The following is a 23,651-nucleotide window of genomic DNA, read 5'->3' on the forward strand; positions in this document are numbered from 1 at the left end:
CATTTTCTCTTTACATGTGATGAAGTTTTATCCCTATCTCATTTACACGCTGTATGAGAATGGTTTAAAATTGTAAGTGTTTATGACTCAGTTGTAAAACCATTGATTGTGTGTGTGTCTATACTTGATAGGAGGAGCACTTGAGACCGAAGTTCCAGTTCTATATATATATCAATAGAATCAATTTCCACCAGTTTCTTTAAACCCAATAACATAATTGATTTCTAATGGGCTGGATGGAACATGATCCATGTAAAAAATTGTTATCGTTTTACTTGAACTGAATGCTCATAAAATATTGGAGTGGGAACTAATTGGATAACAGCACTGCTGGCAACATTTGCGGAATAGATTCGTGCAGCCAAAACGCACAATGACAACCTGTGACTGTGCGGCACCGAATACTCGGGGAAAAACAATTAAATACTTCGTCCCTGGGTGGGCTCGAACCACCAACTTTTCGGTTAACAGCCGAACGCGCTAACCCATTGCGCCACAGAGACTGATGGAAGTATAAGGTGGAAGACATCCAAAACCAGGGTGTCAGACAGTTAAAGCTTCAGATTGCTCCGACCGGGATGGAAATTGTCCACTCTCAGTGGTACTTTTCACAAATAAATGGAGGGACATTCATTGTGGATGCGTGGAAGCAGTCTGGTCCCGCACACTGCAGACCCTTCCATGTCACCGCCAACCAGCTCTCCCACAACCGGTGTGATCTACCTTCCAGCCTTCCGGTGCCTTGTCTGTGACAAAGTATTCTGATTGTCCCGAAGCCGGTATTAGGTTTGAATTCCTTTTCAGCTCCTGACTGCGGATATTCCTGTGATTAAACGGGAACTAAATGCTTACAGGGACAGTTGGATTCACCGTTTCTTTGCTTGGTGAAATTTCAAAGATTAAAAGCAACGCACATCAACACCAAACGTCCCGTGAGATGGAAGCCCAGTTGCTGTTTCAAGATTGAATGCAGGTACCAGCAGAACTTATTCAAAGAAAGTCCAAGTCCCTGAGACGCCTGATTATTTGCACCACATTCTTTGCAAAGAGTTGAGGTACATGTTTGGTGATCTGGGCACATCTTTCCCCAAACTACAACACTTCAAACATAACTCAATGGCTGTAAAGCGCTTTGGGGCGTCATGAGTTCCTGAAAGGCGCTGCAGATATGCAAGTCCTTCTTTGCAAAAGTTCGATGCAATTTCAAAATATGCGAGCAATATCAGGGCTCCTCTGGGACCCCTCGTAAATTTCAATTAACAACTTCGAAGGGAATTCACAGCCCGAGACCAACGAGCCAACTGTTTGACAAACGTGAAGATAAGGTGTAACCATGATCAAAGCATTTTTTTGTGTGTCGCTATTCAGAACATAAGAACTTAAGAACGAGGAGCAGGAGTAGGCCATATGGCCCCTCGAGCCTGCTCCACCATTTAAGATGATCATGGCTGATCCGATCATGGACTCAAGTCCACATCCCTGCCCGTTCCCCATAAGCCTTATTCCCTTATCAGTTAAGAAGCTATCTCTGTCTTAAATGTATTAAATGTCGTGGCTTTCTCAGCTCTCTGATGCAGTGAGTTCGACAGATTTACAACCCTCTGAGAGAAGAAATTCCTCCTCATCACAGATTTAAATGGGCAGCCCCTTATTCTGAGATTATGCCCCCTAGTTCTAGTCTCCCCTATCAGTGGAACCATCCTCTCTGCATCCACCTTATCAAGCTCCCTCATTATCTTATACGTTTCGATAAGATCACCTCTCATTCTTCTGAATTCCAATGAGTAGAGGCCCAACCTACTCAACCTTTTCTCATAAGTCGACCGCTCATCTCCGGAGTCAACCCAGTGAACCTTCTCTGAACTGCCTCCAAAGCAAGTATATCCTTTAGAAAATATTGTAAGTGTTTGTGATCCTCGCTCAATTGCCAGACGGACGGTTTGAATCGCCCCCACCTTACGAAAGTTCTAGAGCCGGGAATTATTATTCAGAGTGTAACTTAAATGAGTCACGGAAAGGGATGCTTCAGTGATAAATCGTAGTATATTTATTTGGTCTAACATACACTGTCTAAAACATGCACTGCTAAACGAAATCACTGTCTCTGTGGAGAATAAAATCCCGGTTACAAACAACATACATACAGTACAGAAATGAACCTAGTAACACGCAGTAATTCCCTGGTGGATTCTAACCCCACCACAACCAATGAATTACCCTCCCCAGAATAGCCCTGGAAAGCTTCACTTCTGAGAAAACCCTGAGCCCTTACCAAGCTGGCCTGGGATATCTGGTTACTGGCTTGGGACACTCGCGACCATGTTCACACCACACGCAGCCCGTTTCCTTGCTCAGCTCAGCTGTGGGAAGTCACTGCCTGGTCTTCAGTCTCGGTGGCTTCTTCTGCAGTACTGCGGCCCCTTCCTCTGGTACATCGATCGGTGGAGCGAGAGCGAGAGGGAGAGAGGGCTCTCTCTAGACACAAGATGCAAGCTGCAAGCTCCAAGCTTCACACCAAGCTCCAAGCTAAAAATAAAGTGGAAAGACACTGTCTTTCTGGGAGTCTTGCTACCCCTATCTTTCCTGCCAATCTCTATAACCCCTTTGTTTCTAAGCACGGGTACTTAGTCAGTGATGGGCCATCCCACCCATGCATTGGGCTGATGGCCCTTAGTCTGGGCATCTCTCTGAGCCTTTGTGTTGGGAAAGACCCAGCTCCTCCTTGGCTGGCCAGGCTGGTGGGTTCATTGTTCAGTGTCTCCTTCTGAGATGGAGGTGAGAAGTGCTTTTACAAATTAGAGTGGCTTTGTCAGTGGCCCCCCTTCCTGGCCGACAGCTCTTTTGTCAATGGATGACTGACAGCTCTTTTGTCCGAGCGAACTGCCATGCGGTCTCTGGAGTTTTAACAAAACCAGCTTTTTCACATATCTGCGCAGGGTGACCCCAGCACAGGGAAAATAGCCTCAGAAAAATAAAATCCACAAAATATTCTCGACTGAGTCCATTCTTTAAACAGAAACTTTGCGATGTCTTCATTACGCTCTGCTAATTATCGATCTTGCCACGTAAAAAGTGCGTTGGCATTGCAATGCATTAATGTAAAATTAATGAAAAGAAAATGCAACGTTTTATCGAGTGCAAAACATGCAGTGCCTGCATTTAAAAAAGCATTGCTTTTATTCACCCTGCGGAATGCATGTTGCACAGATATTCTCAGCACACATTGTGCAGACAAAGGCAGCATTAGACAACAAAGTGATTTGTCCTCCGCTGATTTGCAGCAGATAACTGACGGTTGAGCACACAATTTGACAACTAGACTTGTAGATCAAGCATCAATGAAAAAGGCAACAAAACTGCCCACCAGCACCAGGTGTCTTTCACTTGTTTGTCCCAAATTTTCAGCAGCTGGGACAACAAGAATTTAGGTTTCACCGAGATTTAAACTCAGATCGCTAGATTTAAAATCAAGAGGTCTCACCATTACACCATGGAACCAACTATTCCAAAACTTTTGAACCATACTTCGTCACAGACAAGGCTCCGGAAGGCTGGAAGGTAGATCACACCGGTTGTGGGAGAGCTGGTTGGTGGTGACATGGAAGCGTCTGCAGTGTGCGGGACCAGACTGCTTCCAAACATCCACAATGAATGTCCCACCCTTTACTTGGGAAAAGTACAACTGAGAGTGGATAAGTTCGATCCCGGTCGGAGCAATCTGAAGCTCTGACTGACACCCTGGTTTTGCATGTCTTGCAGTGTGTATCTGTGTTTCAATGGTTTAGCGCATTCGGCTGGTAACTGAAAGGTGGGTAATCCAAACCCATCTCCGGGTGAAGCCTTTTAATGTTTTTCCCCGAGGATTCGGTGCCGCACAGTTTCGGGTTGTCATTGTGCATTTTGGCTGCACGAATATATTCCGCAAACATTGCAAGCTTTGCTGTTATCCAGTGAGTTCCCACTCCAATACTTTTATGAGCATTCAGCACAAGTAAAACGATAACAATTTTTTACATGGGTCATGTTCCTCCATCCAGTCCAATCAAAATAAATTATGTTATTAGGTTTAAAGGAACTGGTGAAAATTGATTCTATTGATGCATATATCGAACTGGAACTTTGGTCTCAAGTGCTCCTCCAATCAAGAATAGACACACACACAATCAATGGTTTTACAACTGAGTCATAAACACTTACAATTTCTCATACAGCATGTAAATGAGATCGGGATAAAAATTCATCACATGTAAAGAGAAAATGAATGATTAAAGATACTACTGTCCCTCAGTAGCTATATTAATATTTATTTCATCCTGAAAAATGTTATCGGTTATTTAACTGTGATTTAATTAATTCTTATTTTTTCTTATTAGCTGCATGTCTTCAATTTTATAAGGTTTTGAATTGAAAAAAGTTGTTACAGAAGTTACCGCCCTGACCTGGAATCGAAGCTGTTTTTCTGTGGTACAAGAAGTGGTTTTGCCCAATCATTTAAAGGTGATTTCAAAGAATGACGTGGCGTTAAATTCAGATCAAGGTTACGATGTGTTTCGGTGTGAAACAAGTGGATTGAAAAGGACAATAATGACACCAAGCATTACGATGCAGAGATGCAGCAGTGCAGCGTTCCCTGGTGGTCCAGTGATTAGGATTCGGCGCTCTCACCACCGCGGCCCTGGGTCGATTTCCGGCCAGGGAAATTGCACTTCCATCAAAATTAAAACCTTGGAAGAAAGAGTTACATGCATCTCATGTGGAAAAAAAGATTCATTGATTTAAACATCATTAATTAATCCATTGTAGAACTTCAATCATTTAATTTGCCCTGAGTATGTGAGGAACTTTTATCCCGACCTCATTGTATTTTAGGAACATGGTCCAGCCCCGGTATCTCCACCTGTGAAAGTAGGAAACTGCTGGAAATACACAACAGGACGGGTAGCCTTTGACAAACAATTAAACCCAGGTTACAGACTCTCTCCCTTCCCCTGCCCTTTGCGGGACACTTGTTCCCCTTTAATTTTACAGACTGACTGAGTTCACTAACCGCGGGGAGGGAGTAGGTTTCTCCGCGGCCTCACTGTGCTAACATGGAAGATAACACGATGGGGATGTGGGGATGTGGGGTGGTGGGTGGGGATCAGTGACATGATTGTGTAAAGGGCAGCGGAGGAGAAGGATTGACAGCTGTCAGTGAGGGACAGAAGTTGTTTAAGGTGAGCCAACACATTCCCGATCAGCACAGAAGGCATTCACTGGTCAGCTGCCCTCTGCTGTACTTCTGGACAGAGCGGTTTCCGCAGTGGAGCCGATATCACGTTTGCTTTCCACGCGGAAGGATCCCGTGCAGGAAGATTATTTTTAAACTTTCTGTGGATGAACAGCCATGGGCGAGTTTATTCTCCTGTCAGAAGGGCGACAGTGGCTTCTCCCTTATTCTTTAATTGCGCTTTATTTCACTTCACTAAATAGATATATTTGAGTGAGAGAAATTGTTCCAGAGTGTCACACACTTCATCTTTTGTTCCCTTTTAAACACATAAAATGAAGCCGGGGGAATAAATCCAGAAAACAATGCTGAGAGATATAGACAAGTGGAAGAGAGAAGGGGAAATACTGCCTCTACACACCGGAGAAGTGTGAGCTTGTGGACCGGAGAATTTGCAGCTGCTGGAGCTGTGCGTTTTATCGGGGAGGGATGGGGGGAGAGCCCGCCGAGCGACCGGAGAAGCTGAGAAGCTGCTGTGCTATTCATCGGGTTTGACACAGTTTAAAAATGGCAGAGTGCCAAGTTTTCTCCCCCTACTGCCCATGCGCGAAGGTGCCGGCAGTGTTTTCGGCGCAGGCATTTGGCTCCGCCCCCCACTTCACCATCGACACCACGCCAGGACTCCGGGGACTGTACACAGCGGCCAGGATGGGGCGAGTTTTTCCCCGAGCAGTTTCCAGCGCGCAAAATCGGTGCGCTTGAGGTCAGTGCGCCGAGAAAACTGCTTGGGGCAAATCTAGCCCTTGAAGAGTAAGGAGTACACCGAAGGAAATACAAATATGTTTGCCGAGCAACTGTCAAATTTAATAACTTTTTATACAACCATCGAAACAGCAAAAAAAACAGGGCACTCGCCCCATAGTACCTAATATATAGCCCACAGTACAAGAGTAAGGAAGTCTTGCTACAATTGTACAGGGCCCTGGAGTACTGCGCACAGTTTTGGTCTCCTTATTTGAGGAAGGAAATATTTGCCTCGGAGGAGGTACAACAGAGGTTCACCAGATTGATTCCTGGTATGAGAGGACTGTGTAGAATGGGCCGATACTCTCCGGAGTTTCGAAGAATGAGAGGTGATCTCATTGAAACACACAATATTCTGAAGCGGATTGACAGGGTAGATGCTGAGAGGTTGTTTCCCCCGGGCTGGAGTGTCTAGAACCAGGGGGCACAGTCTCAGGTTAAGGGGTCGGCTATTTAAGACAGAGATGAGGAGGAATTTCTTCACTCAGAGGGATATGAATTTTTGGAATTTTCTGCCCCACAGGCCTGTGGATGCTGAGTCTCTGAATATATTCAAGGCTGCGTTAGATAGATTTTTCGAGTCTCTGGGAATCAAGGGATCGAGAGATCACTGGAGTTTGGAAGAATGAGAGGGGATCTCATGGAAACATATAAAATTCTGACGGGACTGGACAGGTCCCGATGTTGGGGAAGTCCAGAACCAGGGATCGGAGACTAAGGGATAAGGGGTAAGCCATTTAGGACTGAGATGAGGAGAAACTTCTTCATTCAGAGAGTTGTTAACCCGTGGAATTCTCTGCCACAGAGAGTTGTTGATGCCAGTTCGTTAGATATATTCAAGAGGGAGTTACATGTGGCCCTTAAGGCTAAAGGGATCAAGAGGTATGGATAGAAAGCAGGAAAGGGGTACTGAGCTGAATGATCAGCCATGATCTTATTGAATGGTGGTGCAGGCTCGAAGGGCCGAATGGCCTACTCCTGCACCTATTTTCTATGTTTCGATGTTTCTATGTCCTGCTACTGCTTCTTTAATAATGGCTTCCAACATTTGCCCAACCACAGATGTGAGGCTAACTGGTCTATAGTTTCCTGCTTTTTGTCTGCCTCCTTTTTTAAATAGGGGCATTACATTTGCAGTTTTCCAATCTGCTGGGTCCTTCCCAGAATGAAGCGAGTGCATGTCCACAGATCCCTGAAAGTCGCAGGCCAGGTAGCTAAGGTGGTTGAGAAGAAATATGGAATGCTTGCCTTTATTCGCCGAGGCATAGAATACAAGAGATGGGGTCGGTGGGGCAGGTTTGGTCACAGCTGGAGTACTGCGTGCAGTTCTGGTCGCCATATTACAGGAAGGACATGATTGCACTGAAGATGGTGCAGAGGAGATTTATGAGGATGTTGCCGGCAGTGGAGAATCTTAGTCATGAGGACAGATTAGATAGGCTGGATTTGTTTTCCATGGAACAGAGCCTGAGGGGAGACCTCATTGAGATGTATAAATTTATGAGGGTCCGAGATATAGTGGATAGAAAGGACCTATTTCCCTTAGCAGAGGAGTCAACAACAAGGAGGCATAAATTTAAAGTAATTGGTCGAAAGTTTAGAGGGGAGATTTCTTCATGCAGAGGGTTGTGGGGGTCTGGAATTCACTGCCTGAAAGGGTGGTAGAGGCAGAAACCCTCACCACATTTAAAAAGTGCTTGGATGTGCACCTGAACTGCAGTAACCTGCAGGGTTATGGACCTGGAGCTGGAAAGTGGGATTAGGCTGGATAGTCTCTTGTTGGCCGGCGCAGACACGATTGGCCGAAATGGCCTCCTTCTGTGCTGTAAACTTATTTGATTCTATGAACTCGTTTGCAAAGAGTTGAGGTGATTTGGGCACATCTTTCCTCACATGACAACATTTTAAAGGCAACTCAACGGCTGCAAAGCGCTTTGGGGCATCATCAGTTCCTGACAGACGCTGCAGAAACGCAAGTCCTTCTTTGCAAAATTTCAATGCAAACTCAAGGCTGGTCTGGGATTTGAAGCCAGGATTTTTCTGCAAATTGTAAGTAACAACTGCGTAGCAAGAATCATACCCCTCGACCAACAAACCACCTGCTGAGCAAATGTGGAGATAAGATGTAACCATTATTGAAGCATTTTTAGTGTGTGTTGCTGTTCTTGATCGGAGCAGCACATGAGACGGAATCAGTGACTTTGCCTTTTTGACATGTCTTCTGAAGCGCCGCACGGTCCCACTCCTGCAGTAAATGAGCTGTTGCGACGTTAATGTATCCATCATCATTATCATCATAGGCGGTCCCTCGAAACGAGGATGTCTTGCTTTCACGCCGAAAAAGGATGATTTCACAGGCGTTTCAATGAAAGACCCGAACTACATCCCAAAGGGTGGAAGATGCCTGTGCGTGGATTTTTTTAACGTGTGGTGGCCGTTTCACCCCAGCCATCACACGGGCTTGACAGAGCGAGGTCTTGATCCAGTGGCAAGAGTTATCCAAGACGACAGGCGACCAGCTCTGCTGCACGGACCGAGTGCACACACATATCACAGTGTGGGCTGGTCCGTGCTGCCCCTGGGCCCCTGGTCCCAAACTCATGCCTCCCCTGGGCCCCGATCACGTCCCTCTACAGTCTCTCGCCGCTCCTTCGCCCCGATCTCGCCGCTCCTGCTGTATTTGCCCACGCTCCAATCACTGACCTGGACCTTGATGACGTCACTCTTCGCTGCCGCCGCCCTCCTGCACCAGCTCGCGCTGCTCCCTGGAGTAGTCTCCCGGGACCTCCAAGCTGCTCCCAGGGCCGCTCGCCGTTCCTTTTATGGCCCCGACCTGCCGCTGGTGTTCTCCCGTTAGTGTATCCAGGCTGTGGGTGGCCACCCCGAGCGCAGCAGAGGGGTTTCTGCATTAGTTCTGCGTGGGGCAGTATCTTTCCCCTTCTCTCTTCCTTTTGTCTATATCCCTGGGCTTTTATTTCTCTATTTATTCCCCCTGTCTCAGTTTCTAGTGTTTAAAAGGGAACAAAAGATGAAATGGGTATCACCGTGGAACAATTTCTCTCACTCAAAGTTACATGCACTCCCGTTGCACCATGAGGTCTCGGCAGCGAGCCGTTGATATTCAGGTTCATATATAAATATATATAAATATATCTACATGTATCATAACCGTTCCCTTGTGGTCGAGGGGTTAAGATCCGGCGCACTAAACTGATTTCAATTCTCGATCAATTCATCGCATAAAAATAATTGAGGACTGTGAGACGATTAATAATTGCTGTAATCACCATGAATACCAATACTTTCTGCTATAGACCAAGCTTACAGACTATCTGGCTTCTCCTGCCCTTTGCCGGGCACGTGTACCGGGTTTAATTTAGTAAACTGGGCGAGTTTGCTGATCGCGGGGAGACGGTAGGTGCCTCTGTGGCCCCACTGTGAGGATGTGGAAGTGAACACGGTGGCTGGGTGAACCGTGACATTTCTGTAAAGGGCAGCGGAGGAGAAGGATTGAGAACTTTCAGTGTGGGACAGAAGTTGTTTCAGGTGAGCCAACACATTCCCGATCAGCACAGAGGGGGCTCACTGGCCAGCTCCCCTCTGTTGGGGCGGTTGTGCCAGAGGTTTCTGTCGTGTAGTGGTTATCACATTTGCTTTATACATGAAATGTACCGGGTTTGATTCTGGGTAGAAACATGATGTTTAAACTTGCTATAAGGGAACAATCGGAGGAGAGTTTAGTCTCCTGGAAAATGCTGCCTGACCTGCTGAGATATCCAGCGTTTGCTGTCGTTACTTGCTATTTATTCTCCTGGTAAAAGGGCTCCCTTATTCCTGAATTGCTCTTTATTTAACCAATAAATAGATAACTTTCAGTGAGAGAAAACGATCCACCGGGGACCTTTCGTGTGTGAGGCCAACGTGATATCCGCTACACTGCAACCAATAAAAGGGTGAGAAACCACTGAATATAAAGGATGATCTCACAAATATCAGGGGCGGTGCAGCCTGGTCAACGTCAAACCCTCCTTTCTTATTCAGCAGAGGCATGAACGGGAATCAGACGCCACAAAATTTAATTAAAATACAAATACAAGTAACACTTCCAAATCTTTTCACTGTAAAATTCTTTCACTTTATTTGAAATCCTACTGCGTTGAATCTGAAAATGAGCACCATGGGATTTTATCTTCACTACTGATTCTAATTTATCTGCACGGAAGGAATAACCGGTGCTGTTAAATTTGACAAAAGTTGCCCCAGATTCCTGGTGACATCGGCAATACAGTGTGTAAAATGGGTTAACATGCTGAAGAACATAAGAACAAAAGAAATAGGTGCAGGAGTCGGTCATAAGCCCCTCGAGCCTGCTCCGCCATTTAATACGATCATGGCCGATGTGATCATGGATTCAGGTCCACTTCCCTGCCCGCTCCGCAAAGCACAGGACAAATGATTGAAGTATCGACTGTCCCTCAGTTAGCATTTCTTTCATTGTGCAAATGAAGGTGACGGGTTAATTAATGATGCTTTTCCATGAAAACAACACAAAAGTTTCAGAAAAAAACAGACGGTGACTGGCAGGTGAGCGTTGCTTCTGACACCTGGTGGGAATGGACGGGGATTTTAATGCCCCTTGTGTTGTTAAAGCTTCATATAGAGGAACATCTCAAACACATTGTGTAGGCCTCGTGGCGCAACGATAGCGCGTCTGATTCCAGATCAGAAGGTTGCGTGTTCAAATCACGTCGGGGTCACTGTTCTTTCAGAATTAATATTTTCTTTGCTGTTTGGCAATAACCAGACCCTTGTTCCAAGGTCTGTCTCATTGTTTCCCCGGTGTCAGGCAGAGATACGCCTGCTGCCCTCATTTAATTCATGTGACAGGACACAACAGTTCAAAATCAACTTGCAGGTGGCCACACACACCGCCGAGCGGTCGAAGGTGCTGTGATTAGATCGCAGTTTTCTCTGGAGGTGTGGGTTTGAATCCAACTTCTGACATTTCTTATTTTTAATCATGAAGCGAAACTCATTGTTTGACACCACGACCAACTCCTTAAAACTGGGATTCAGCAGCTCACCTGCTCGCTTAACATCTCCGTCTGACCTGGTGCTGAAAGTGGAGATGTTTCCGCAGTGTCGCGGTTAACACGTTCGCCTCACAGACGGGAATATTTTCTGTAGCTTTCTCCTCATGCATGCTCAGGGGCGAGTTTGTTCTCCTGTGAAAAGTTCATAAGATGATAAGCATGTAAGGATTAGGGGCCGGAGTAGGCCATTCGGCCCCTCGAGTCTGGTCCACCATTCAAGAAGATCCTGGCAGTTCCTCGACAGCAAGTTTAAACATCTGGGGCGGAGCCAACAGGCGCCTGTCTGCAATTAGTGAGCGAACGGTATGTTTGGCAGAAGCCTGGCGAGCTCAGTCGGTGGAACATAAGACTTTTAATCTCAGGGTCGTGGTTTCGACACCCACATTGGACATTTACATTTTTCATAGAATTATAGAATGATAGAAGTTTGCAGCCATTTCAGCCCATCACTTCCACCCCGGCCAACAAGAGGCGATCCAGTTTCATCCCACTTTCCAGCTCTGTGTCCATAACCCTGCAGGTTACGGCACTTCAGGTGCACATCCAAATACTTTTTACATGTGGTATCTACCTCCGCCATTCTTTCATGCAGCGAGTTCCTGACCCCCACAAACCTCTGCATGAAGAATTTTACCTTCAAATCCTCTTTAAACCTTCTACCAATTGCTTTAAATATATGCCCCCTGATTGTTGACCCTTCTGCTATCCACTATATCTCGGCCCCTCATCATTTTATGCATCTCAATGTTGTCTCCCCTCAGCCTCCTCTGTTCCAATGAAAACAATCCCAGCCGATCCAATCTGTCCTCATAGCTAAGATTCTCCACGCCTGGCAACATCCTCGTTCATCTCCTCTGTACCCTCTCGTACAATCACATAATTCCTGTAATACGGTGACCAGAACGACACACAGTACTCCAGCTGTACCCTAACCAGTGTTTTATACATTTCAGGCATAACCAACCTGCTCTTCTATCCCATGCCTCAGCCAATAAAGGCAAGCATTCCGTGCGCCTTCTTAACCACCTTATCCAACTGGCCTGCTACCTTCAGGGACCTGTGGACATGCACTCCAAGGTCCCTTTGTTTTTCCACACTTCTCAATGTCGGACCATTTAATGTGTGTTTCTTTCCTTGTTTGCCCTCCCCAAATACACAGCCTCACACTTCTCTGGATTAAATTAGTATCACCTGAAAACGTTTTAATCATACCTCCTATATTTAAGTTTAGATCATTGATGTTGCCACTAAAAGCCAGGGACCGAGCACTGAGCCCTGTGGAACCCCACTGGAACCATCCTTCCAGTCCCAAACACTCATTAAACATTACACTTTGCTTCCTGCCTCTGAGCCAATTTTGGATCCAACTTGCCACTTTGCCCTGATCCCATGGGCTTTTACTTTCGTGACCAGTCTTCCATGTGGGAACTTGGCGAAAGCTTTGCTAAAATCCTTATACACTACATCGTACGCACTGCCCTCATCAATCCACTTGGTTACCTCCTCAAAAAATTCAATCAAGTGAGTCAGACAAGAACTTCCCTGAACAAATCCATGCTGACTATCCGTGATTAACCCATGTCTTTCCAAAGGCAGAAATTAAATCATTGTTAAATTTTATCCTGCTTTCATGGGAAAACACCATTAATTAACCGATGATCTTTGTTGTGCATGTATAAAATAAGTATACACCCTGTACACTCAATTTACAGTTACATAAGACCATTGGATGTATCTTCACACTATATGCACTATGCCTGTATCACCAGAGGGTGCAACTGGTGGAGACCTCGGGGTCACCTGTACACGACAGGTAACCAGGTATAAAAGGGAGCTCACAGTCCTGTACCCTCACTCAGGAGCTGCAATATGTGGACTAAGGTCACCACAGTTCAAGTACAATACCTTACCTCATGGAGTCTTTATTAGAGTGCTTACAGACACAATAACTGGTGACGAGAATACGAATTTCCATGTGACAATGGCTAACCTTGGCACGTTTGAACAATTCGCCGATGGGGAAGATAGGAAGGCCTTTTTGGAAAGGCTCGAACACTTCTTTATTGCAAATGACATGGGGGGAGACGACCCGACCTCGCTGGCTGATAAGTGCAGAGCTATCCTGCTCAGTAGTTGTGGGCCCACCGTCTATGGCCTTGTCAGGGACCTGCTAGTCCCAGAGAAGACAATAACATATGTGGAGCTCATAACGCTGATACAGGAACCGCTCAAACCTAAAGAGAGCATCCTCACAGCCAGACACCGGTTCTCTCCCCACCGGTGGATCCGAAGGCCAAGAAATCGCAAAATATGCTGCAGACCTGAGACGATTGGCTGCACCATGTGAGTTTAGCGATCATCTCATCGAAGCACGAAGGGACATCTTTGTTATTGGAATCGGTCACAAGGGCCTTCTCCACAGGCTGCTCTCTGCGGACACCACGGTCACCCTGCAGAAGGCAATTAACGTGAGCCAGGCGTTCATGATCTCGGCCTGCGATTCCAAGTGGATGTCTCACCCCCAGGACTCTAACCCGGCAAGTACTGTGAACGGAAAGGTGCCTTTTAGAGGCAGGGCTGCTGCTAGCAGTCTCTCTCAGGGAAGAGAGAACAGAACCCCGAGTCCCACAATCCTGAGTCCGCCACATGTGGCCAACCGGCCAACCCCATGCTGGCGCTGTGGAGGAAATCACAGGGCCCACCAGTGCCGCTATAAAGACTATACTTGCAAACGCTGTAACATGAAGGGCCACCTCCAGCGAATATGCAAGAGAAATCATACTCACCGAGTCGATGGAGAGTTGGCTGATCATCCGGAGTCCAGCGACGATGAGGTGTACGGAGTGTTGACCTGCACCACCGAGAGTTCCCCGTTGAAAATGGAAGTTGAAGTCAACGATGTTCCAGTCACGATGGAGGTGGACACAGGGGCGAGCCAGTCACTGATGAATCAGGCAGCCTTTGAGAAACTCTGGAACAATCCAATCGAACGACCTAAAATGATCCCGATCGAAGTGAAACTGCTCACCTACACAAACGATACATCCCAGTCGTTGGCAGCGTGGATGTCCAGGTGTCCCATGGCGGCGAGATGCACAGGTTACATTTGTGGATCGTTGCTGGGGATGGTCCAAAGCTGTGAGGAAGAAGGTGGATGAAAAAGATCACTTGGAGCTGGGAATAGCTCCAACCTCCAGCGATCGACATCCTCCGCGGCCCCGAAGTTGGATCCAGCACAACACCTGAAAAACCAACCGCCCAACTCGACTGTGAGGTAACGACACAGACTGCTCAACCCAACGGCGAGATGATCCAGCCCAAACAACCAGACCTCACCTTCCCGGCTCCAGTGGCAGGACGCCGGAGAAGAAAATTCACGCAGAAGGTAACTTCCTGTCATCCGTGGCAGAACCTGGGGAGAAAAGGATCACCGCAGCCTACCTCATGGAGAGAAAGAAGATGGCGTCTGAACCACGAGGTGAAGGACCTGAAGTCAAGATGGCGGCAGCCAGACCACAAGGGAGCAACACGTGATGCCGAGCGGCGAACCGGATTGGGGTAAAGATTGAAAGACCCTCTTCAAGGAGACCGGCAACCCATCACAATTAAAGGGACAGTTCCACTCTTTATACAGCCATGATGGTGATACAAATGTAAAAGATGTAACTGACAATTTCAAGTTTGTAAATGTAACTAATCATGATAAGTCGGGCAATTGCGGTCAGAACCAATGTATTGTGAGAGTAAACGAAGTGATGACGTGCGATGCTGGGATTTACAAGCATGCCGACAAAACCAAGGGCAACCTCCCGTCAGCACCCAGGTCCAGCGACCATGTAGCCTGCCCCTCCGGGACCAATGTGATACCCCAGGGAGTGTGGCCACACACAGAGGGAGCATACCAGCTGCAGGCCCAGTGATCAGCGGACGGCAAAGGCACCACGACCGGTACCCTGCCCCCGATCGGCTCTAACTCTCTGGCCACCAGGGCCAGCATGGGGAGCGAGCGGATATCACCCTCCTGCCCTCCCAACGGGACCTGGGATGACCAGGCTCCCATTATCGCTGAAGAGCAGCAGGGAGACACTGCAGCCCTCAAAGGAGGACAAGGAGGCCACACACTCCTGTGGCTCTGCCCATCACTAGGCAACGGCAAAGGCTCTGAGACTCAGCCAGGTGAGCGATCTGAGCCCACACAGCTGGCAGGGGACACAGCGCCGCCATCAGACAACCTGGACACAGTCTGGTTACTCTGGAATTAGTGTCCTCACCCACCTGCACCTACACAACCCAGGGGCAAGACTGTGATACCACGTATGTACCTTACCTGTAAAATGTACTTGTTCCACGACTGCAGAACCCAAACAGTGATGTAACTAATCCGATTTTTTTTTGTTCTTTCTGTCTGTACAGGTCTGCACATGCAGGTGTTGAGCCACACACATGGTCTATGTATGGGGGGGGAGGGTGCAGGGAGGGGAATGGTTTTATGAAGCCATGGACACACATGGATCACACCCAGAACCCACTCAACCCCCACTGCAACCTTCAACCATCCACTGCTGAACATTTCCCAATGTCGTGGCAATAATGACTTGGGGGTCCACAAGGAGAGAACCAAGCCAAAGCATAGACAAGGTGCAAGGACTTTGGGCACTCAAGTCTCGGGCCAGAGCACACAATGCAAGGGCAAGTGGCACAAGACTTAGGGGAGAGTGATGTTGTGTCTGTTTAATATAAGTATACTTCCTGTACACTCAATGTACAGTTACATAAGACTACTGGATGTAACTTCACACTGTATATACGATGCCTGTACCACCAGAGGGTGCAACTTGTGGAGAACTCGGGGTCACCGGTACACGACAGGTAAGCAGGTATAAAACGGAGCTCACCATAATGTACCCTCACTCAGGAGCTTCAATAAATGGACTAAGGTCACCACAGTTCAAGTACAATACCTTGCCTCATGGAGTCATTACTTGAGTGCTTACAGACACAATAGAAAGAGATTAAACATTAAATGGTAGGACATTGAGAATTGTAGAGGAACAAAGCGACCTGGGAGTGCATGTCCACAGATCCCTTAAGGTAGCAGGCAAGGTGGATTAGCTGGTTCAGAAGACATACAGAATGCTGGCCTTTATTAGCCGAGGCCTAGAATAAGAGAGCAGGTGGATTATGCTTGAATATAAAACACTGGTTAGGCCACAGCTAGAGTACTGCGTGCAGTTCTCGTCACCACTTTACAGGAAGAAGACTGTGATTGCACTGGAGATTACAGAGGAGATTTCGCGGAAGTTATCGGGAGTGGAGAATCTTAGCTATGAGGACAGATTGGATAGGCTGGGGTTGTTTTTCTTGGAACAAAGTGGGCTGAGGGGAGGCATCATTGAAGTGTATACAATTATGAGGGTCCTTGAGAAAGTGGACAGAATGGGCCCATTTCCCTTAGCAGAGGGGTCAACAACCATGCGGCATAAATTTTAAGTCATTGGTAGAAGGTGTAGGGGGGATTTGAGGGGAAATTTCTTCACGCAGAGTGTTGTGGGGGTCTGGAACTCACTGCCTGAAAGGGTGGGAGAGGCAGAAACGCTCACCACATTTAAAAAGTGCTTGGATGTGCACCTGAAGTGCCGTAACCTGCAGGGTTGTGGACCGAGAGCTGGAAAGTGGGATTAGGCTGGAGAGCCTGTTATTGGCCGGCACGGTCACGATGGGCCGAAATGGCCTTCTTCCGTGCTGTAAACTTCTGATGATATAATTCGATGAAAAATAATCACCAAACGTGGGCTCGCACCTCTGACCCTGAGATTTAGTATCTCATGATCGACTGACTGAGTTAGCTGGGCTTCTGCAAAATGCAACTTTTTGTCGTTGATTACAGCTCCGCGCCAGATGTTTAAACTTGCTGTCGAGGAACTGCCAGGATCTTCTTGAATGGTGGACCAGGTACGAGGGGCCGAATGGCCGACTCTGGCCCCTAATCCTTACATGCTTATGATCTTATGACATTACACAGGAGAACAAACTCGCCCCTGAGCATGCATGAGGAGAAAGCTCCAGAAAATAATCCCACCCGGTGAGCTTTCACGTGTGAAGCGAACGTGTTAACCGTTACACTGCGGAAACATCTCCACTTTCAGCACCAGGTCAGACGGAAGTGTTAAGCGAGCAGGAGGACTACAAAATCCCACTTTTTAGGCGTTGGTCGTAGTGTCAAACAATGAGTTTCACTTAATGATTAAAAACAGGAAGTGTCAGAAGTGTGATGTGAACCCACAGCTCCAGAGGAGACTGCGACCTAAACACAGAACCTTGGACCGCTCGGCCATCCTGACTATTTAGGGCAATATGTGGCCAACTGCAGTTTATTTTGAACTTTTGTGTCCTGTCACATGAAATAAATAAGGGCAGCAGGCGTATCTCTGCCTGACATCGGGGAAACAGTGAGACAGTGGAGCAAGGGTCTGGTTATTGCCAAACAGCAAAGAAAATATAAATTCCCGAATTACCCTGAAGAACAGTGACCTCGACGTGATCTGGGGTCAGACACGGTACCGTTGCGCTTCGAGGTCGACACAGCACATCGGAAATGTTTGACGATATGAAGGTTTCACAATACAAGGGGCTTTAAAATCCCCGCCCATTCCCACCGGGTGTCAGAAGCAGCGCTCACCTGCCAGTCACCGTATGTTTCTTTGTTCAACTTTTGTGTTGCTTTCACGGGATTGCATCATTAATTAACCCGTCACCTTCTTTTGCACAATGAAAGAAATGCCAACTGAGGCAGAGTCGATACTTCAACCATTTTTTTCTGTGCTTTGCATAGAACATAGAAACATAAAAACATAGAAAAAAGGTGCAGGATTAGGCCATTCGGCCCTTCGAGCCTGCACCACCATTCAATATGATCATGACTGATCATTCACCTCAGTACTCCTTTCCTGCTTTCTCTCCATACCCTTGATACCTTTAGCAGTAATGGCAACATTTAACTCCCTTTTGAATGTATCAAACGAATTGGCCTCAACAACTTTCTGTGGTAGAGAATTCCACAGGTTCAGAATTCTCTGAGTGAAGAAGTTTCTCCTCATCTCGGTCCTAAATTGCTTACCCCTTGTCCTTAGACTGTGACCCCTGGTTCTGGACTTCCCCAACATCGGGAACATACTTCCTGCCTCTAACCTGTCCAATCCCATCAGATCTGTATATGTTTCTCTGCGATCCCTTCTCATTCTTCTAAATTCCAGTGAAGAAAAGTCTAGTTGATCCAGTCTTTCTTTACATGTCTGTCCTGCCCTCCCGGGAATCAGTCTGGTGAACCTTCGCTGCACTCCCTCAAGAGCAAGAATGTCCTTCCTCAGATTAGAAGACCAAAACTGTACACAATATTCCAGGTGAGGCCTCACCAAGGCCTGCGTCCGCGCACATACAGAGGCTGAATTCCAGGACATAGTCGACGTATTTACTGAGGCGTATGAAAGCATCGGCCTTACGCTAAACATCCGTAAGACAAAGGTCCTCCACCAGCCTGTCCTCACCGCACAGCACTACCCCCCAGTCATCAAGATCCACGGCGCGGCCCTGGACACCATGGACCACTTCCCATATCTCGGGAGCCTCCTATCAACAAGAGCAGGCATCGATCACGAGATTCAACACGGCCTCCATGCGCAAGTGCAGCCTTCGGCCGCTTGAGGAAAACAGTGTTTGAAGACCAGGCCCTCGAAAATGCCACCAGGCTCATGGTCTACAGGGCTGTAGTAATACCTGCCCTCCTGTAAGGCTCAGAGACATGGAACATGTACAGTCGACACCTCAAGTTGCTGAAGAAATATCACCAACGATATCTCCGCAAGATCCTACAAATCCCCTGGGAGGACAGATGCACCAACATCAACAACCTTATTCAGGCTAACATCCCCAGCTTTGAAGCACTGACCATACTCGATCAGCTCCGCTGGGCAGGCCACATAGTCCGCATGCCAGACACGAGACTCCCAAAGCAAGTGCTCTACTGGGAACTCCTTCATGGCAAACGAGCCAAAGTGGGCAGCAGAAACTCTACAAGGACACACTCAAAGCCTCCCTGATAATGTGCAACATCCCCACTGACACCCAGGAGTCCCTGACCCAAGACCACCCTCATTGGAGAAAGTGCATCCGAGAGGGCGCTGAGCACCACGAGTCTCATCGCCGAGTGCATGCAGAAATCAAGTGTACACAGCAGAAAGAGCGTTCGGCAAACCTGTCCCACCCATCCCTTCCCTCAACGACTATCTGTCCCACATGTGATAGGGTCTGTGGCTCTAGTATTGGACTGTTCAGCCACCAAAGAACTCACTTTAGGAGTGGAAGCAAGTCTTCCTCGATTCCGAGGGACTGCCAATGTCGATTCCAAAATTCATGGAAACCCCCCAGTGTTTGGACTCACTGAAAAGGAAATTCGATTTAGGACTATTAAACATAAAGTTTGGGATTCTAAAAAGCATATGGAGGAAATGTACAATTCTTAACCAAGTTTGGGATTTTAAAAGGCATGTTTGGGCCTGTGGGGAAAAGCTGCAGTGACAGAGGGGTGGGATTTAGAGTTTGGATATTGTAGCTCATCAGTTTGTCTAGGGGAGCTCTTCAACCATAGTCAGGCTCCCAGAAAACATTAGCATTTAAACAATCGACCATGGAAGAAACATTATCCACCCCACCCACAGGACCCAAATATCGCATCCACATTCCAACACCTTTTCAACATGTATAGAAATATCTGGCTCAGCTCTGACTTCCCGAAGCCAAAGCAGTGCTATTACAATGGACAAGAGTTCATCAGTTCATAAATAAGGAGTATCACCATCCCAAAGTCTATCAACACCAGATTAAAACATTTAATCAAGTCTCAGTTAGCTAGTCCACCAAAACTTATACAAAGAAGACCACTTAAATCAATGGGCAGCAAAAATTAAACAAAAGAAACGTTAGATTTGGCACGAAGATTAAGCAGCCTCTCAGAGTATAACTGGGGGCCGATGGTACCAAGAGCAACCTATTTTTCTGACCATTACTTTGGAACAACAAGATCAAGATCGAGAGCAAACGGCGAGATAACACAGGAAGAGACATCACGACATCGGAGAAAAGAACTTCAAAAAACCAATCAGTGGAACATCAATACCAACTGACTTGGTAACAGGCATCAACCGGACCACCGCGACCGACGGACCCAACCAGGAAAATCAACCACTAGAAAACCGGGGTCCACGCAAGTTTTCCACTCTACAATTTGTGCCTCGACTGTCCAGCAGGTAAAAATTACCGAAACAACTTAAAACCCTATTGATGACAAAGGATACCGGCTTCGGGACAATCAGAATACTTCGTCACAGACAAGGCACCGGAAGGCTGGAAGGTAGATCACACCGGTTGTGGGAGAGCTGGTTGGCGGTGACATGGAAGTGTCTGCAGTGTGCGGGACCAGACTGCTTCCACACATCCACAATGAATGTCCCACCCTTTATTTGGGAAAAGTACAACTGAGAGTGGACAAGTTCCGTCCCGGTCAGAGCAATCTGAAGCTTTAACTGACTGACACCCTAGTTTGGGATTGTCATGTCTTTAAGCATGTAATGCTTGTAGCGCCACACTGTGGATGTGGACGTATTGTGTACTGCAACTGTACAGTTAATCATTAAACAGAACAGGCTCTTTCCGGAGAGTTCCGAGAGAGCAGCCTGCATGTTAGGAAGCTGTGTGTGCTGTGCTCTGTGAAGGTATCACAGGGATGTCTTGCAATATATGCATCTATCAGTCTCTGTGGTGAAATGGATTAGTGCGTTCAGCTATTAACTGCAAGGTTGGTGGATCGTAGCCCATTCAGGGACAAAGCCTTTAATTGTTTTTCCCTGAGGATTCGGTGCAGTGCAGTTCCAGGTTGTCATTGTGCGTTTTGGCTGCACGAATATATTCCGCAACCATTGCCAGCTGTGCTGTTATCAAGTTATACCAACTGTTACTTGCATTTTTGCGTGGTTGTTCATTGTCTCGTCGCCAATTGATACGCTCATAATAAAGAATGAAACTGAGTACTGTGAACAATGAGTAAGTGTGACATTAGCTCCTTTAATAAGACTCCAGAGTGCTTATATACCGTGCTCCCAATGGATGCTGGAATCCCTTGGGACTCCAACAGGTTGGCCCTCTGGTGGTGGTGTGATACAGGTGGCCAAGGGTTAAATACATAACACAAGGTGTGTACGGAAATAAACCATCAAAAGCCCTGTCATTAACCACAGGGGTTTCCGGCAATTTTCTGATCGCAAAGCGCTTTCAGTCCTTGTCCTTAAAATTGCAGATGTAGAAATTGGGGACTTTAATGACTTTGAAAGGAGAACATTGTTGTTTGGTGCAGTTCTGGTCAGAGAAATGTTTGTGAAAGGAACTTTTTGCAGAGAGAGGGATTGAGCATTTCAGCTTGTTGCTGAACACTTCTCTCTGGGCACTGAGCTAAGCAGCAGTTTCCTTGGAGTAGCGGTTATCATGTTTGCCTCACACGCGAAAGGTCTCTGTTGCGAGCCTGGGCGGAAACATTATTTGTGAAGCAAAAACTTGTCTGCAATAAAATTGAACAAAAGCAGTTAAGGGTACATTGTCGCATGAGCAATGAACATTTTAAAACTAATCTACTCAAATACAGAATGTGTAAAATCAGATCGGAGATAAAACTTCATCAAGGGTTAAAGTTTCACTAATTATTAAAGTTCAGTTATTGAAATTTCGATTGTCCCTGTTTGCATTTCTTTCATTCTGTGAAACAACACTATCGGTTTCTTCCATCAGATCTAAGTTGCATTTGAAACCCACAAACGGCTCATTAATTATTCGCTTTTCCCCAGTGCCAGAGCTCAGAGGGTTATTGTCCATCCCTGGGATGCAAGCTACCTCAGACCCGGGCCAAACCTCCCCGTGCACCGATCACAGGCTCAGGAAAACCCCGGGGAAGAGGATATCCCGATCTCTGGGCCTTCCAGCAACACTGAACAAGCGCCCGGTCTGAAAGTTTCCCGAGTAATAACTTGTAACTGAAGCATCAACAGTCAGGATGGCCGAGCGGTCTAAGGTGCTGCGTTCAGGTCGCAGTCTCCGCTGGAGACGTGGGTTCAAATCCCACTCCTGACATTCAATGTTTTTAATTGCAAACTCATTTGTTTTGACACCACTCTGAAGTGCTTTGGGACATCCATCTAACATAATAAAATTACTCCACTTCAATTACAAACGGTGATATCAAAGTTACTTCCCAAACCGGGAAACGATCCCGGGTGGCTGTCGCGAAAGGAATGGTTTTGTGAAGCATTGAAAGGTGCCCTGTAAATATCCCGCACTGCTAATTTAAACTCACGGTTATAATTTGTTTCAGTGCAAAAGAAGGCAAGCTCGAAGGGCCAAATGGCCGACTCCTGCTCCTGGTTCTTGTGTTCTTATGCAGAGCACAGAACAGATGATAAAATTATCAGCTCTCTCTCAGTTCGCATTTCTTTCATTGTGCAAAAGAAGAAAATGGGTTCATTAATGATGTTTTCCTGTGAAAGCAACATAAATTTTAAGGAACTGTAATCGACTAACATGGGGCTAAAACCCACAACCCTGAGATTAAGAGTCTCATGCTCTACCGACTGAGCTAGCCAGGCTTCTCAACATCTACCCTGTCAATCCCCTTCAGAATATTGTCCGTTTCAACGAGATCACCTCCGATTCTTCGAAACCCCATAGAGAATTGGCATTTTCGACACAATCTCTCATCATAGGACAGCCCTCTCATCCCAGGAATCAATCTGTTGAACCTCTGTTGCACCACCTCCAAGGCAAGTGTGTCTTTCCTCAGATAAGAACTATGGGCGAATATCCTGTTTTTCTGCTGATTCTACTTCCTCCTCCTTTGATAGTCCTTCTCTGTACATTCTGTATTCTGCTTGGTTCTCTACTGAAATATGAGACTGAAGTTTATCACAAGCTTCCATTTTTGTGTTTCAGTTGATCTTCATTCATCCACCGAGCTGTAGCTAGCTATCATGCTATTTCTGCACCCTGCATGAGAACGTGTCTAGTCGTTACCCGATCTATCTCCTTTTTGAAAGTCTCCCAATGTGCATTTACTGTTTTACCGAGAAATCTTTGGTTTCAATCTACCTAGGCCGGATCCCTTTCAACTCATAAAATTAGTCCTCCTACAGTTGGGTAATTTCACACATGATTATACCTTCTCCTTTTCCATAACTACTCTAAACCTAATGATATTGTGATCACTGTTTCCTCAATGCTCCTCCACAGAAACATGTTCTACTTAATCCATTTCCGAAATCCAGAACTGCTTTCTTCCTCATCGTGCTGGAAACATACTGATGGAGAAAGTTCTAATACAGATTTCAGGAAATCCTCCCCTGCATTTTCGCTTTGCATGGTTATTTTCCCAGTTTACGTTGAAGTCCCACATTATCACGACAGATCTTGAATCTTTCTGCATTTTATCTAAATTTACACCTCTTTATCCT

The 23,651-nt window shown here is 46.6% G+C and overlaps 4 non-coding genes across 4 annotated transcripts; 2 read left to right on the forward strand and 2 right to left on the reverse strand.

Moving 5' to 3' along the window:
• Positions 1-429: 429 nt before the first annotated feature.
• trnan-guu (transfer RNA asparagine (anticodon GUU)) lies at positions 430-503 on the reverse strand. Its single transcript has one exon. It is a non-coding gene; the product is annotated as a tRNA-Asn (tRNA).
• Positions 504-10,698: 10,195 nt separating this feature from the next.
• trnaw-cca (transfer RNA tryptophan (anticodon CCA)) lies at positions 10,699-10,770 on the forward strand. The gene has a single exon. It is a non-coding gene; the product is annotated as a tRNA-Trp (tRNA).
• Positions 10,771-22,195: 11,425 nt separating this feature from the next.
• trnal-cag (transfer RNA leucine (anticodon CAG)) lies at positions 22,196-22,278 on the forward strand. Its single transcript has one exon. It is a non-coding gene; the product is annotated as a tRNA-Leu (tRNA).
• A 439-nt stretch (positions 22,279-22,717) lies between these two features.
• Positions 22,718-22,790, reverse strand: trnak-cuu (transfer RNA lysine (anticodon CUU)). Its single transcript has one exon. It is a non-coding gene; the product is annotated as a tRNA-Lys (tRNA).
• Between the last annotated feature and the right edge of the window lie 861 nt (positions 22,791-23,651).

This window comes from Pristiophorus japonicus, unplaced genomic scaffold, assembly GCF_044704955.1.
Source record: "Pristiophorus japonicus isolate sPriJap1 unplaced genomic scaffold, sPriJap1.hap1 HAP1_SCAFFOLD_112, whole genome shotgun sequence".
NCBI lineage: Eukaryota > Metazoa > Chordata > Chondrichthyes > Pristiophoridae > Pristiophorus > Pristiophorus japonicus.